The sequence below is a fragment of the Leucoraja erinacea genome, chromosome 18, assembly GCF_028641065.1.
Source record: "Leucoraja erinacea ecotype New England chromosome 18, Leri_hhj_1, whole genome shotgun sequence".
Lineage (NCBI taxonomy): Eukaryota > Metazoa > Chordata > Chondrichthyes > Rajiformes > Rajidae > Leucoraja > Leucoraja erinaceus.
The window spans coordinates 29,944,521-29,958,731 of record NC_073394.1 but is presented as its reverse complement, the minus strand read 5'-3'; the positions used below and the strand labels follow the sequence as shown (position 1 = coordinate 29,958,731).

The 14,211-nt window shown below is 39.8% G+C and overlaps 1 protein-coding gene across 4 annotated transcripts in view; it reads right to left on the bottom strand.

Annotated features, from left to right (window-relative positions):
* The window catches only part of LOC129705862 (activating molecule in BECN1-regulated autophagy protein 1-like), a 287,629-nt gene that overhangs the window by 149,123 nt on the left and 124,295 nt on the right, over positions 1-14,211 (bottom strand). The window lies entirely within an intron of this gene.

Sequence of the window (14,211 nt, the reverse complement as noted above, 5' to 3'; positions counted from 1 at the left end):
TTCCACGCTGTATCTATAACTCTAAACTCTTGCGCTCGAATCAACATCCTGAATTTACTCTTACAAATGGCACATTCTAAAGTGAATGCAGTATATCGAGGAATGACTCTTGATGAATTATTCTGGTTTTGCTGTTACTAATTGTTTTTTACAAGAATACTCTCTATTCATAATATGGCGATTAGTGTCATTTGGTTTAAGTACATTACTTTGGACAATATATGTGAAGCAAACAAATGACATGTGGGATAAATGCCAGAAAATAATCCCATTAATTCCTTTAGGACACATGGCAACAAGACAACACATGACAAGTGGCTCATATGCCATTCTTTATATGGAAACAAAATAACTGGTGACTTAAGCACACATTACAAAATTGGAAAATTAGAAAATTAGTAATCATTAATTTTTTGCCTACATTTCCAGACATCATTAAGAAATGAAGGAATTTGCCCATCTCCCTACTTAATCAAGGAGCATTCAAGCCAGTTGCGATCACCTCCAAAAAGGGATCAATTTGGCAAAATGACTCCGTGCTCCTTGACCCAATGGAGGATATCCTCAATGACAGGACTTAAATCTCCTGCAAACATGCTCAGTCATTTCAGATAAATAAAGCATAGGTTTTTAGTTTAGTTTAGGGATACATTGTAAAACTAGGCCCATCAGCCACCGGGTCCCAGACAACCAGCGGTCTCTGTACACTAGCACTAGCCAATTATTAACCTATAAACCTATACGTCTTTGAAGCATGGGAGGAATCTGGAGCACCTGGAGAAAAGCCACACGGTCGCGGAGAGAATGTACAAACTCTGTACACACTGCACCCGTAGTCAGAATTGAACCCGGATCTCTGGCAGGGTAAGACAGCAACTCTACCGCTGTGCCACCGTGGCGCTCTTGTAACCAATTATGTGATATTACTCATCAAATTAAAGCTAGCAGACTCTGCTGTTGTGCAATATTATGTGCTAAAGCTCTGGCTTCTGCTGACTGAAAGAAATATTAATTTTCTAGTTAATGTTCAATAATTTTTAAAACTGACCCATCTGGCAGTCTAAATAGTGGGAGGACATCTTTAAAATGTAATGAAAAACATCTGGAATTCACATTTTGTCATCTTGTACAAAACATGATATTAAAAAGGTGGTGGGGAGACTGATACGATGACAAGAGAACTTTTAGAACTATTATACCTCCATGGACACAAAAAGCTGGAGTAACTCAGCGGGACAGGCAGCATCTCTGGAGAGAAGGAATGGATGATGTTTCGGGCTGAGACCCAAAACATCATCCATTCCATCTCTCCAGAGGTGCTGCCAATTCTCCCAATTTTGTTAGTCCTTGCTGTCTCTTCCCCTTCCTCAGCCCTCCTGCTGTCTCCTCCCAGCCCCCACCCTTTGGGCTCCTCCTCCTTTTTCCTTTCTTCTCCCCGCCCCCCCCCCCATCAGTCTGAAGAAGGGTTTCAGCCCGAAACGTTGCCTATTTCCTTCACTCCATAGATGCTGCTGCAACCGCTAAGTTTCTCCAGCTTTTTTGTGTACCTTCGATTTTCCAGCATCTGCAGTTCCTTCTTTAAACTCTCCAGAGATGCTGCCTGTCCCGCTGAGTTACTCCAGCTTTTTGTGTCTATCTTCAGTTTAAATCAGCACTTGCAGTTCTTTCTTACACACATTATACCTCTTTGTTGATACAATTATTTTAATTTCTACACAAACTAACACACTTCTACTTGAACGTTACAATAGCGCAAACTTTGCTGGGCGCATACAAGTTTAAAACTATGTTTGGCGTGTTGTGTCTCAACCAGCACTTCAAGAGAAAATTTCCACTCAAAGGACTTTCATTGTTCAATGAGACTACAAGAACTAACTAGTTTATGCTCAGTGGCAAAGCTACTCCCATTTCAAAATACTGTGCAAAGATTCTGCCTAAATTCCCCTCTCACCTTTGGAACGTGACCCTTAATTACCGACGCTCCAGCCACAAACCAAACTATAAACTCCACTTACAATTCTCTCAGTCAGAATCTCTAAGGTCAAACCTTTCCTCAGGACCTGATACACAACTCAGATGAGTGATTTATTGCAGTATTGAGGAAATGCTGCATGGTTGACAGTGATGTATTTTAGTTAACAGATCAAGGACCACATCTATCCAAACCGTTGAATGGATACATTTTATATTGTGCCATTGTGAACTTTACAAGCAGGACGCTAATCCTTATTGACCTCAATACACACTGAACTTTGTTTAGATCTAAATACTCTGAAACGCTGAATTTGGATCAACAACATTTGTTTTCAAACTTATAGCGTTATTTTGTTATGGAGTCAGCAAATTTGCCCATTAGAATAAAGTGCAAAACTCATTGCCTACAATATATGATAATAGGCTTCAACCTACCTACTTTCAGAGATCCATTTAACATTCTGCAGAACAAGTATACATAATTTCTCATGCAAATTTGAAGAGCGAGAAGAAGCAACGTAGAAAATACAAGGGAAGATCAGTACTAGAAAAGCTGCTCTGAATTTCAGCTGACAGAACAGAAAATAAAATCTTGCCAACTCTTTACTGTTTAATACGCTGGAAAATTAATTAATAAATGGTTGCATTTAAGACATAGTTAGACAGGTACATGGATAGGACAGGTTTGGAGGGATATGGACTAAACTCAGGCAGGTGGGATTAGTGTAGCTGCGACATGTTGGTTGGTATGGGCAATTTGAGCCAAGGGCCTGTTTCCACACTCTATGACTTTATGTTTTGCAAAACAGCAACACATTGGAAAGTCATCTGGCTCAGGTTAGTATCATAATGGAGGATGAATTAGCACTTTTAGTCCAACTCTTAGCTTTCTAGTTGCAGATGGTTCAGTCACATATGGACATGCCAATATATTCAGTGGATAGTATAGATGTTTATACTTGAAGACCACTTTAGATTCCTGATACCTACTAGAATATTACACAATAAGACTTAGATCAGACTTAAACAAGTCTAATAAAATTTAAACCTGAAAAATTAGTTTTCACATCTACTGTGATGACTGTAGAGTAGGATTGATTGGAGATGTGGGAATACGCTGATGAGGTGGGAAACGAGACAAAGTATGCAGTTGAACATTTAAAGCGTCCATATGAAAGATAGAAGATCTTTATATATTCAAGACATTTGGTGCACAAAAGACTTGGAATGGATTGACAACATGGCATTTCCCTTCAAGGATAGCCTTTATGCACCTTGTCATCTTCTGGTTCAGGTCCACCACTGATTTCCAGCACCCTTGCTTCCAGAGCCTTTCTAGATTATCCGTTTTGACGGAAGAACAGAGTTCACGGTCTCCAAGAGAAGAGTCTAACGCTACTGAAACAGTCTGCCTAGACCGGCAAGATACCGGCCCGTAAGGTTAGCCTTGGAAGTCGGATATGGGAACAGATCTGCTGATTCCAACCAGTCCCGAGTTCCAGAGCCCCATCCATAGGCAGCAAATTTGACCCGCTGATTAGCCATGGAGGTCGGCCATGGTTACAGGTCTACAGCCTCTGGACAGGCTGGAGATCCTGAGCCCCAGTCGCAGGGAGAAAATTTGACCCGCTGATCGACACAGAAATCCTGATGAGGTTAAAATCAGCTGCTTCACCTGGATAGGGCACTGCATTTTTAGGGGAGGATTTCAAATGCGCTCATGTAATTCTCTCCAGACTAAAGGAAGTACCGGACCACCAGTTGCCAGAAAAACGGTGGAGGACCTGTACTAGGACTATACTAGGTTGACTAGAATAAAACGGAAACTCAATCTTGACTTGAATCCTAAATCCTAGCGCAGCCCAATAATGACTCTTTTTTTTTTTTGAAACCCTACACATAGGCAATTAGCAAATGAGGTGGGTTTCTACAAAGATTTAAATATTTTATCATTATTCTGACTGGCACTGGCTATTTCATGCCGGAATTATTTCTTTACTTTTAAATTCCCAAAGTTTAGAGACATACTGCATGGAGGCTCTTCGGTCCATCTTCCGTCCAACTTGCCCATGCTGAGCAACATGCCACATCTACAATAGTCTCACCTGCTTCCTTTTGGCCCATTTCCCTCTAAACCTATCCTATTCATGTACCTGGCCAAACGTTGCAATAGTACTTGCCTCAACTACCTCCTCCTGCAGCTTGTTCCCTACACCCACCATCCTTCGTGTAAAAAAGTTACCCCTCAGTTTCCTGTTAAATCTTTCCCCCCCTCACCTCAAACCTGTGTCCTCTGGTTTTTGCTTCAATAATGAAGGAATTTTAATGCTGCTTTTAGTCTATTTATGTAGGCTTCTGGATATCACCAAATAATTTGATTAACAATTTAATAACTTACTACATTTACTACATGCAACAGTATCCAAAAATACATCACTTTTTTTAATGCAGCATTAAAGCTGACTGGATTTCATTGATGTTGTTGCAGAAGATATTAATCAAATTTAAAGCTGTCCTCATGGGCTTTAAAAATGTTAAATAAATGTTCACAAAAGCATTACATTTCCAATTCTTTCGGTATTTAAATTCCAATTTTATTTGACGGAACTTAACTTGCACTTTTTCCCCCATTAAAAAATCTCCATGCAGTTTATTTTAAAATAATAAAACAAAAAAAAAAAAGGGAGATGGTAGGAAACATACAACCAATTTACATAAGTGTGAAAAATCAGATGATTTCTTGAACAGCAAGTGGTTTTCTTCATTAAATTTCCATTGAGATTGATAAAGACATCAGTTATCTTGTCCGTTTACCATATGTTAATGGAAAGCATGCATATGCAAATCTCAATGCAACTGCTTGAAAATTAATATCCCCTGTTATTGGGCCTCAAAATTTGTATAATTGCCACACCTCTGCAAGCATTATCAATGGCTGCAGTAATTTATCAATACACAAGGCATTTCAATTAGCTCCTCAAGCAGAAAACAACTTAATAAATAATAAAACCACTCTTGGAAGTAAACAATGCTTAATTAAGTGGATTAGAAAAGCTTTTATTCAAGGGCACCCATTTCCTATATGTAAAAGAGTTAAGTAACACTCCACAGATTATTTTTTCCCTCCATAAGAACTTATAGTTTAGAGAGCCAAGTTAAATCTTGCCAATTGATCCTTGGAATACAGCTACATGTTTCAGTGTTGATCATTTTAACTACAGTTCATGTTTATTGATAGTTACTACAGGAACAAATGTAAATATGAGATATGAGACCATCTCATTAGGAAGAATTGAGCAAAGGATACTTTGTGATGATGGGTCTCTGGGATACTTGGGTATCCTCAACCATTAAACACAAAATTAATATGTGGGTACAAAAGATTTGAACCTGAAAATAAGAATAGGATTTATCAAAGGGAAATCATACTTCAGTATTCCGTTGGGAGTTCTTTGCGAATGTCTATAATTGAGTAGATGCAAAGAAACCAGTGGATGTAATGTATTTGGACCTTAGTAAATATTTTGCCATGGTTCCATATTGGTAATTGGTAAATCAGTTTAGAGCGCGTGGAATTGAGGGTTGATATACCAGCATAAACAGCGAGTTAACTAACTGGTTAAAATCAAAACACTGGAGTAAAGGATTCTTTCCCAGGTCAGGGTACTCGCTCTTGGGTCCCAATTATTCACAAACTATATCAAAGAGATGGCAAAGGGAATAAAAGGCATCATTTCCACGTTTGCTAATGCCACACAACTAAGTGGGAATATGAGCTGTGAAAGAAGCTTCAATGGAACACAGATCAAGATGAGTGAATGGGTAGCAAAATAGCAGATAAAGTGCAATGTGGAAAAATGTTACGCGCTTCAGTCGGGAGAGATTAAGAATTAGAGACAAATTTGGAAATGCTGATGTCCAAACTACCTGTATATCCTTGTACACAGTGGTAAGGTGGGCGGAAGGGGGGAATGGTCCATTGGTACGTTTTGTATTGGATTTGCAGACAAGAGTAAAAGTTTCTTACTACAACTACATAGAGTCTCATGAAATTCCACCAAGACCACTGGTCCTATTAAAAAAAAAGTACTTTCTTTGGAGGGAGTGCTTGAAGATTTACCAGTCTGTTATACGAGGGAGCACTGAGTAGGTATAGTCTTTGGTCTTCAGAGTATGGAAGAACGAGACGCTATCTTATCAAAACAAGCAAAGCTCTTATACTGTACGACAAGGTAGATACAATGAGGATGCTTCCTCCTGGCCGCGGAATCTTCAACTAGATATCATTGTCCTGAGTAGTAAGCAATTGCAACTGAAATGAAAAATTCCTTCAAAGGATGATCAAATGTTCATCCTGAGTGGGCTGCGAAGCCTCTGCCATTGATTGGATTCGCAACTGAGATCAATTAGTTTCTTGATATTAGATAGATAAAGAGATATGGATTGAGGGGAGGAAAATGGCATTGATTTTGAATATCACGCATAAACATAGAAAATAGGTGCATGAGGCGGCCATTTGGCCCTTTGAGCCAACACCGCCATTCATTGTGATCATGGCTGATCATCCACAAACAGTAACCCATGCCTGCCTTCTCCCCATATCCCTTGATTCCGCTAGCCCCTAGAGCTCTATCTAACTATCTTTTAAATTAATTCAGTGAATTGGCCACCACTGCCTTCTGTGGCAGAGAATTCCACAAATTCACAACTCTGGGTGAAAATGTTTTTTCTCATCTCAATTTTAAATGGCTTCCCCTTTATTCATATTGAATTCAAAGTCTACTCCTGCTCTTTCTCAGTTCTGATACCTATCGGAAACTTACGAGCAAGGATTAAAGTCAAAAGAAATAAGTGAGGGGCATTGCATAACATTTAAATTATTCTGGTAAATATAATGAGGAATTGCGAATAAGAAGAATAATGTCCATATTTATTTTCTTTACACAATAATTTCAACATAAGCATACTACCCTCTAGTGGACATTTAACTCAAGATATTTATCACTGAAAAATTAATCCTACAAAATGGCCCAAACCCTGCTGGATGGTTGGCTAGCTGTCACTGTATGAAGTGCACATTAGGTCCATTTGCTCCATGGTCCAACCCAGCAGTCAGGTCCTGATCGTACTAATCCAGAGGAATTAACCCTGCACACCTCAGCTTTAAGCCAACTGTTCCAGCACAGTGCCATTCACTTGAATAGAGTTCAATAAAACCATCAATAAAAGGCTAAGTGAAGGAAAGTAGTTCAGTTCAGATCGTTAATTTGTCATATACAACGGGGTGTAATGAAATTTAGTAATTACAGTTTTATTATTACTGCAATTTAGTAATTGCAGTAATAATAAATATAAAAATAAGTACAACGAAGTGCAAACAGCAGAATGGTGCAAGGTTGTTTTTCAAAATCCAAGAGTGCAAAGGAACATTAACATTACAATGACAGAATAACCCATTGAAGTAGAGTTAAGAGTAAGAGTACATGGAGGCACCTCCAGGAATAAGGTGATTGGTTCCAGAGTAGGGCAATAGTAGGGAGGAAGCTGTGCTTAAGTCTGGAAGCTCTGATTGTCAAGGTGCTCTATCTTCTCCCAGATGGTAGAAGAGAGAAAGGTTGTCAGGATGTCAGGCAAACTTGATGATACTTCCAACCTTCCAAATGTAACTTGAAGGTGGACTGGATGGTTGGAAGTGACAAGGCTGTGTTCACTGTTCTCTTCTGGTTCAAGTGGTCAAGAACAGAATAGTTGACATCCCAGGCTGAGATGTATCCTATTTTCATTTTAAATATTTTCTAAAGGGCAACTGTAGAAATGGGGGAAATTCCTCATAGAAATACTGAATCTTCTCAGTCGCCTAAAGTAAATACACTGATTCATTTTCTTGATTGTTGCGTCAGTGTGATGGGACCAACTTCAGTTGCTGGTGATATGGATGCAAAATAAATTGAAGCTGCAACCATCTCTACAGCAGGGTCTGACGAGGACAAGGTTGTATTCACCCCCTTGTTTCTTTTAGTTAACAACCCAACTCTTTCGTCTTGCTGACATTAAGGGATAGGTTATTGTTCTTAACACATGACATAAGGTACTCAACCTCCATCCTGCACTTCACCTCATCATTGTGGTGGACCTGGCTGAGGACCATGGTATTACTGAGGAATGTAAAGATCAAGTTGGCATTGTACTTGACCACACAATCAGCTACACTTCAAGCAAGAAACTGAGCATACAACTCGGAAAAACACTGCTGGTGAGGGGAGGGGAGAAAATGTCCCCGTCCTCCTCCATTCCAGAGTGAGGCCACATGTAAACCAGAAGAACAGCATCTCATATTCCCTTTGGGTAGCTATCAACCCAATAATATGAACTCTGAACTCCAATTTTGGGTGATACATCCCTTACCACTCTCTTTTTTCCTGCCCTGCCCTCCCCCCCCCCCCCCCCCCCCCCCAGTGCAGTGACAACACATTTCTCTCACCCTCCCAGATACCCTCCCCTCCCCTTTTGGAGCCCATATTTCCATCTAATCATAACTCTCCTCTCTCCTCCACTACTTCGATCTCAATTCCTCCCTCTAGCTTTATATCTTATTTGTCCTTGTCTTTCAATATCTTTTACCTCCTGTCTTTGCATTTACTCCACCCATCTGCCAATTGCTACCTGTATCCACCTATCTCTGGCCCACCCCACCAATCTTTTCCAGATCCCCCCCCCCCCCCCCCCCCCCCACCGCTCCACTCCACTCAGTCCGAAGGGTCCAGATGTTGCCTGTCCACTCCCACCCCAGATGCTGCGTGACCTGCTCAATTACTCCAGGACTTAGTGTTTTGCACAATATTCCAGCGCTGGCAATTTCATGTGCTTTAAACAACTGTTCACTTTGATGTAAGGTAACGTTTGAACAAAAATATCAGGCTGGTCTATTTGAATGTCATTCATACTATTCATGGCAAGCTGATGGATAGCCTAAGAGCTCAGCAACTCTCCTACAGCTTAAGGTAGTCTTTGTATTTCACACTGATTTATCATTAGTTTAGGTTTCAAGAAATGTAGTTTTAAGCTTGCTGTTTTGGACTCAACTATCTTGATTTTGGAATGACAGAATGACAGTCTTACAAAATGCAGTGATGATTGATTTCTTTATTTCACCAATGGCAATAAGAATGCTGTTCAAAACCTTTCCAAGAACAAAGAGTCCTTGAAAATCCTATTGGGACCCAGTGCCATAGCTAACATCAAAGAAGCACAAACTCAACCCAAACACAACAAAGATATATGAAAAATCTGTCTTGTTCATTTCAATATTTGCCACAAATGTATTTGCTACACATCAATCTCTGCATTAAGCTTACTGAAGCACATTTTAAATATATATTTTATAGAGTACAAGTATGGCCATTAATTGTGCACGCTCATTTTTTCCCCAGATTATTAATTTCAGAAATGTAACTTTGTGGTGTAAAAACACACAATCTGCAAAGGTCATGTGTTTATTTTATTCACTTCACACAGACTGGAGAAGCTGGCCACCATCTTAGTCTAACTCAACAGCTGGTTATCCTTTAATCATCCCAGTTCATACAGGCAAGCAGCTCTTTTTTCTCCTCACTCAGTGGCATCTAGATTAGTTCCCATGTTCCAAGCCCTTCCTTGAGGATGCTGGCAATCTCCACGCTCCCTTTATTCCACAACAACAATTTCAACCTCACCACCCCCTTCCATCAGGCACCACACTCCATTCTAAAGGACTTAATTCCCTCATCTTTATTGTTCTAATTTTGATCAGTTCTTTTGCAGTTCAAGGCACTTCGCTCTGCCATCTATTCAAAGACATTAAACTCTTCACCTTTTCAGCTCCTTTCTCAATAGAGTCCAGTTGTAACAAACTGCTGACTTGAACTTCTGTCTCATGCGATTTTAATCTCTCCCCACAATTCATGCAGCGGCTAGAAGCACTTCATGGCAAGGTATTGGTTTATTGTCCCATGTACAAAGGTACAGTGAAAATCTTTTGTGTATTATCATATAATACACAAGTACAATCAAGCCGCACACAAGTTCAACATGGACACACTGATCTGTTTTGTAGTCAATGCCTACTATGTTCTGTTGTGCTGAAGCAAATCAAGAATTTAATTTCAGGGCCACATGACTATAAACTCATTTGAACAGGAAGTGCAAAGAGAAAAAGAGAAAAAGTCCACAATGAGGTTGGGAGATTGGGACTGTACCCTATCTTATGTTCCGTAGTCCGATAACAGCGGGCAAGCAGCTGTTACCAGGTCTGGTGGAATGAGCTTTCAAGCTCAACAAAAGGAAGAGTGCAAGAATGAATACAGTAGTGCAGCTGGTAAAACTGCTGCCTCACAGCATGAGAGGCAGGTTTGATCCGGACTTCACCTGTTATCTGTGTGGAGTTTGAACATTTTATGACCGCATGGGTTTCTTACGGGTGCTCCGGTTTCCTCCCACATTCCATGCAAATTTGTAGGTTAATTGTCATCTGTAAATTGACACCCTATTGTGCAATGTAGTGCAATGTAGTGTAGGGTGTGAATGCGAAAGTGGGATAACATTAAACATGTGCGAACGGGTGATTGATGATCAGCATGGTCAGTGGGCCAAAGGGCCTGTTTCCCATGCTACATCTTTCAATCGAGAGACAAGGTGCATGATTCAACATCATTATTGTAATTAAATAATGATATGCACACCAGGTCCTATAAAATTTAGAGTGCTGGTAAATCTGCAGAAACCATTATCAAAATGTAGTCCTCTTGCAACAGGACATTAGTTGTCATTTTGCAAGAAACAAATTGCTGGAAGAACTCAGCAGCATCTGGGGGGGGGGGGGGGGGGGGGGGGAATGGACAGACGACGTCTCAAGTCAGAAAATGGCATCAGTTCATTCCCTTCACAGATGCTGCCTGACCTTCTGAATTTCTGCAGCACTTTGTCTTTTGCTCAAGATTCCATCACCTGCAGTTTCGTGTCTCCATAGCTTGTAATTTACTCGAATCTCACATGCAAAAGTACTGTATTTGAATCAAAATATTTATTAGGGATAGAAAATAATAAATATTTTCTCGCTTTTTGTGTTGCATTGTGTTGCACACATTTGCAAGGTGACATACATCAAAGCCTGCCAATACAAAAAAAAGCACAATGGAAACATCCTGCAGATGCATGAAATAGTAAATTAAAGCAGAACATTCTTAAAAAACAGAGGTCAGGCAGCATCTGTTGTTGAGAAAAAATTAGTTAATATTTTGGATCAATTATCTTTTATCCCCAACTTTTCAAAATCCTGATAAAAGGTTTACGGTACGGGTAAAGAGCCGGGGAACAGGAGAGGCCAAGAGATGTGCTGCCAGAGGATGGAAAGCAAGTGTCAGAGACAAAATATGATAGTGCACGTGATGAAATGGGTGATGAAGCAATTAGTGAGAAGGGTCAGACTGGTACAGGTTTAAAAAGCAGAATAATTACTTGAAATTGCATGAAAAAGAAAACTGAATGCTGCAAATGTGAAATGCAAATCCTGGAAAAGCTGATTATCTAAAATTACTGAACTCATTTTAAAGTCCAGAAACTGCTTTTTGCCCAGTTGGAAGATGAGCTAATTTAGTTGGAGCTTATCCTTATCTTTGTTGGAACAAGGAAACAGGCTTACGACACAAGGCACAATGGTAGTGGGAGAGAAAACTGAAGTGACAGGCGACTGGAAGCTGAAGGCCATGACCTGCAGAACGAATAGATGGATTTTGTGAGGAAAATGTTTTGCTGAGGGGCTAGACACAGGGGGTGGGAGTGAACTAACAGAAACAAGTTATGCGGGGAGAGAGGGAAGCGGAAGCGAGTTGGGGAATGAGAGAAAGGACAAGAGAGGTTGGATGAAAACATGTTGCCACATTACATGGATTAATGGAAACGATCGCCGAACTCGGCCTGGGACTCACGGCCGCTGCGGTCCGGATCCGCCCTCACTTCTACTCCCAGAGCGAGGCCAAGAAAATTGAAGATAGACACAAAATACAGGGGTAACTCAGCGGGACCGGCAGCATCTCTGGAGAGAAGCAAAGTGGGACGTTTCGGGTCAAGACCCTTCTTTTCAGGCAGAAGAGTCTCGACACGAAACATCACCCATTCCTTCTCTTCAGAGATGCTGCCGGTCCCGCTGAGTTACTCCAGCTTTGTGTCCATCTTCAAATAGCGTCACGCACTCCAGACGGCTGTGCGTACGCATGTAATCGTGCCTGACCTTCGCTCGACCATCTCGGCTCAACGTGACCACGAGGTCGCGTAATTTACGTGCCAAGGACACGTAAGTGGGACAGGCCCTTTAATTGACTTTGGTAAAGATTGTAAATTGTCCTTAGTGTGTGTAGGATGGTGCTAGTGTACGGTGATCGCTGGTCGGCATGGATTCAGTGGGCCGAAGGGCCTGTTTCCGCTCTGTATCTCTAAACTAAACGTATTGAAGTCAGTAAAAACTGCAACATTTAGAAGGTATTTGTTAGATATTTGAATAGGACAGGGATATGGGACAAATAGAATAAGTGTAGAAAGGCAACATGATCAGCATAGATGTTTTTATGGTTCTATAACATCAATACGCTTCTGTTCATTTGTCAACATATTTGCCATTAATGAAACAGTTACTCAGAAACTCAACCCATGTTTAAAGTGATGATTGAAGGAGTATATTGAAGGGCTATAAATAACGTGGATATTATATATATATATATATAACCAAATGAGATTTGATAAAGTGCACAATAACAAAAACTGCAGATTGAAGATCAATATCATGAAACTCTTGGCAAATTGTTACTTTGAATGCTGCCATTTTCTCTTGCTGACAGACATTGCTTTCAAATAACCAGTTTAAAAACATTTCAGTTTAATAACTGTTACAGAGGAAATAGACTTGCCATGAACATTTTAACCTCATTTTGTACAACATTACTAGACACATGTAACACACTGCGTGAGGTTCATTAACTGTACTCTATGTTTAATTTGTTCAATTCAAAATTTCCAAAGCAATCAAACTTGGGCATTTATTATAAAACTGTTGTCAGAAAAAAAGCTAATTACAACTCTGTGTGTGCTGCCACTATCCATGCAGTTAAGTGACATCTAAGGCATAGCTTAATTTAAAAAAACAGCATGTTCTACATCAGAATGCAAAATGTAAGACGCTGAATGTAAAAGAATGGAAACGACTTCTAGAAATTGTGGGGTAAAAATATACTTTTATATTAAATTAACAAGGCAGCCCTAACCCTAAAGAACGCAACGCGTTTTTCTCAGACTTGAGAAAGATGAGTGATTTGCTTTTCCAAAATAGTACAACTTTCGAACAACTTTGCTATTTTCTGGATCATCTTCAAATTCACACAAAAGAGAGAACACGGATGTGCATAGGGACAACCATCTTTTAACATTCTAACTGTAAAGCAGAAAATAGATCGAATGTCGTGTCCAGCTTACATGTTGTTGCCTTTGTAATGACAATGGCTTTCTCTGGTTTTTACTGATACTTCTGATCAGTCACAACTTAAAAGTTTAATTTTTAAGCTGGAATTTTTGTAATAAAGATAAGTTGGTGGTGATAAGTTTCAGTACAAATACACAATGCCAATGTGTGATTAGGAGAGCAAGTAACAATGGACTGTCACTAAAGCAAGTCTGCAGAATTCACATTGTAGTCTTATTCTACAAAAGCAAATTTCAACAGAAACAGATCATTAATATTATTATGTAGGAAGAAACTGCAGATGCCGGTTTAAACCGAAACTGGTGTTACTCAGTTCTGTTTATTAGACAGGTAAAATAACACCTATAAAGATTTACAGCTACATTGATGTAAAATAAGAAGGGAGTAGTCAAATTCCTGTGACATCCCTTGCTGAAATACGACGAGTGAAGAGAAATATGATGTGAAATGTAAACCAAAGTGTGAATAAAACATTAACAACTCTTGCTTTTATGCTGCTTGCTCACAGCAGTGGCAATGGCAATGGCCAGTGAACACCATTACCAGGATGAGGAACTAAAGGGCGGAAAAAGAATAACAAATGGAAGAGTGCGACTTGAATCAGATCACTAAACATGAAAATATCTGAATAACTAGTTGTATTATGTAGACTGCAATTTGAGCACTTACATCGCAGTGACGCTTTTTTCTCTTAACTTGATAAATTTGCTTGATAAACACAATGCAATGTG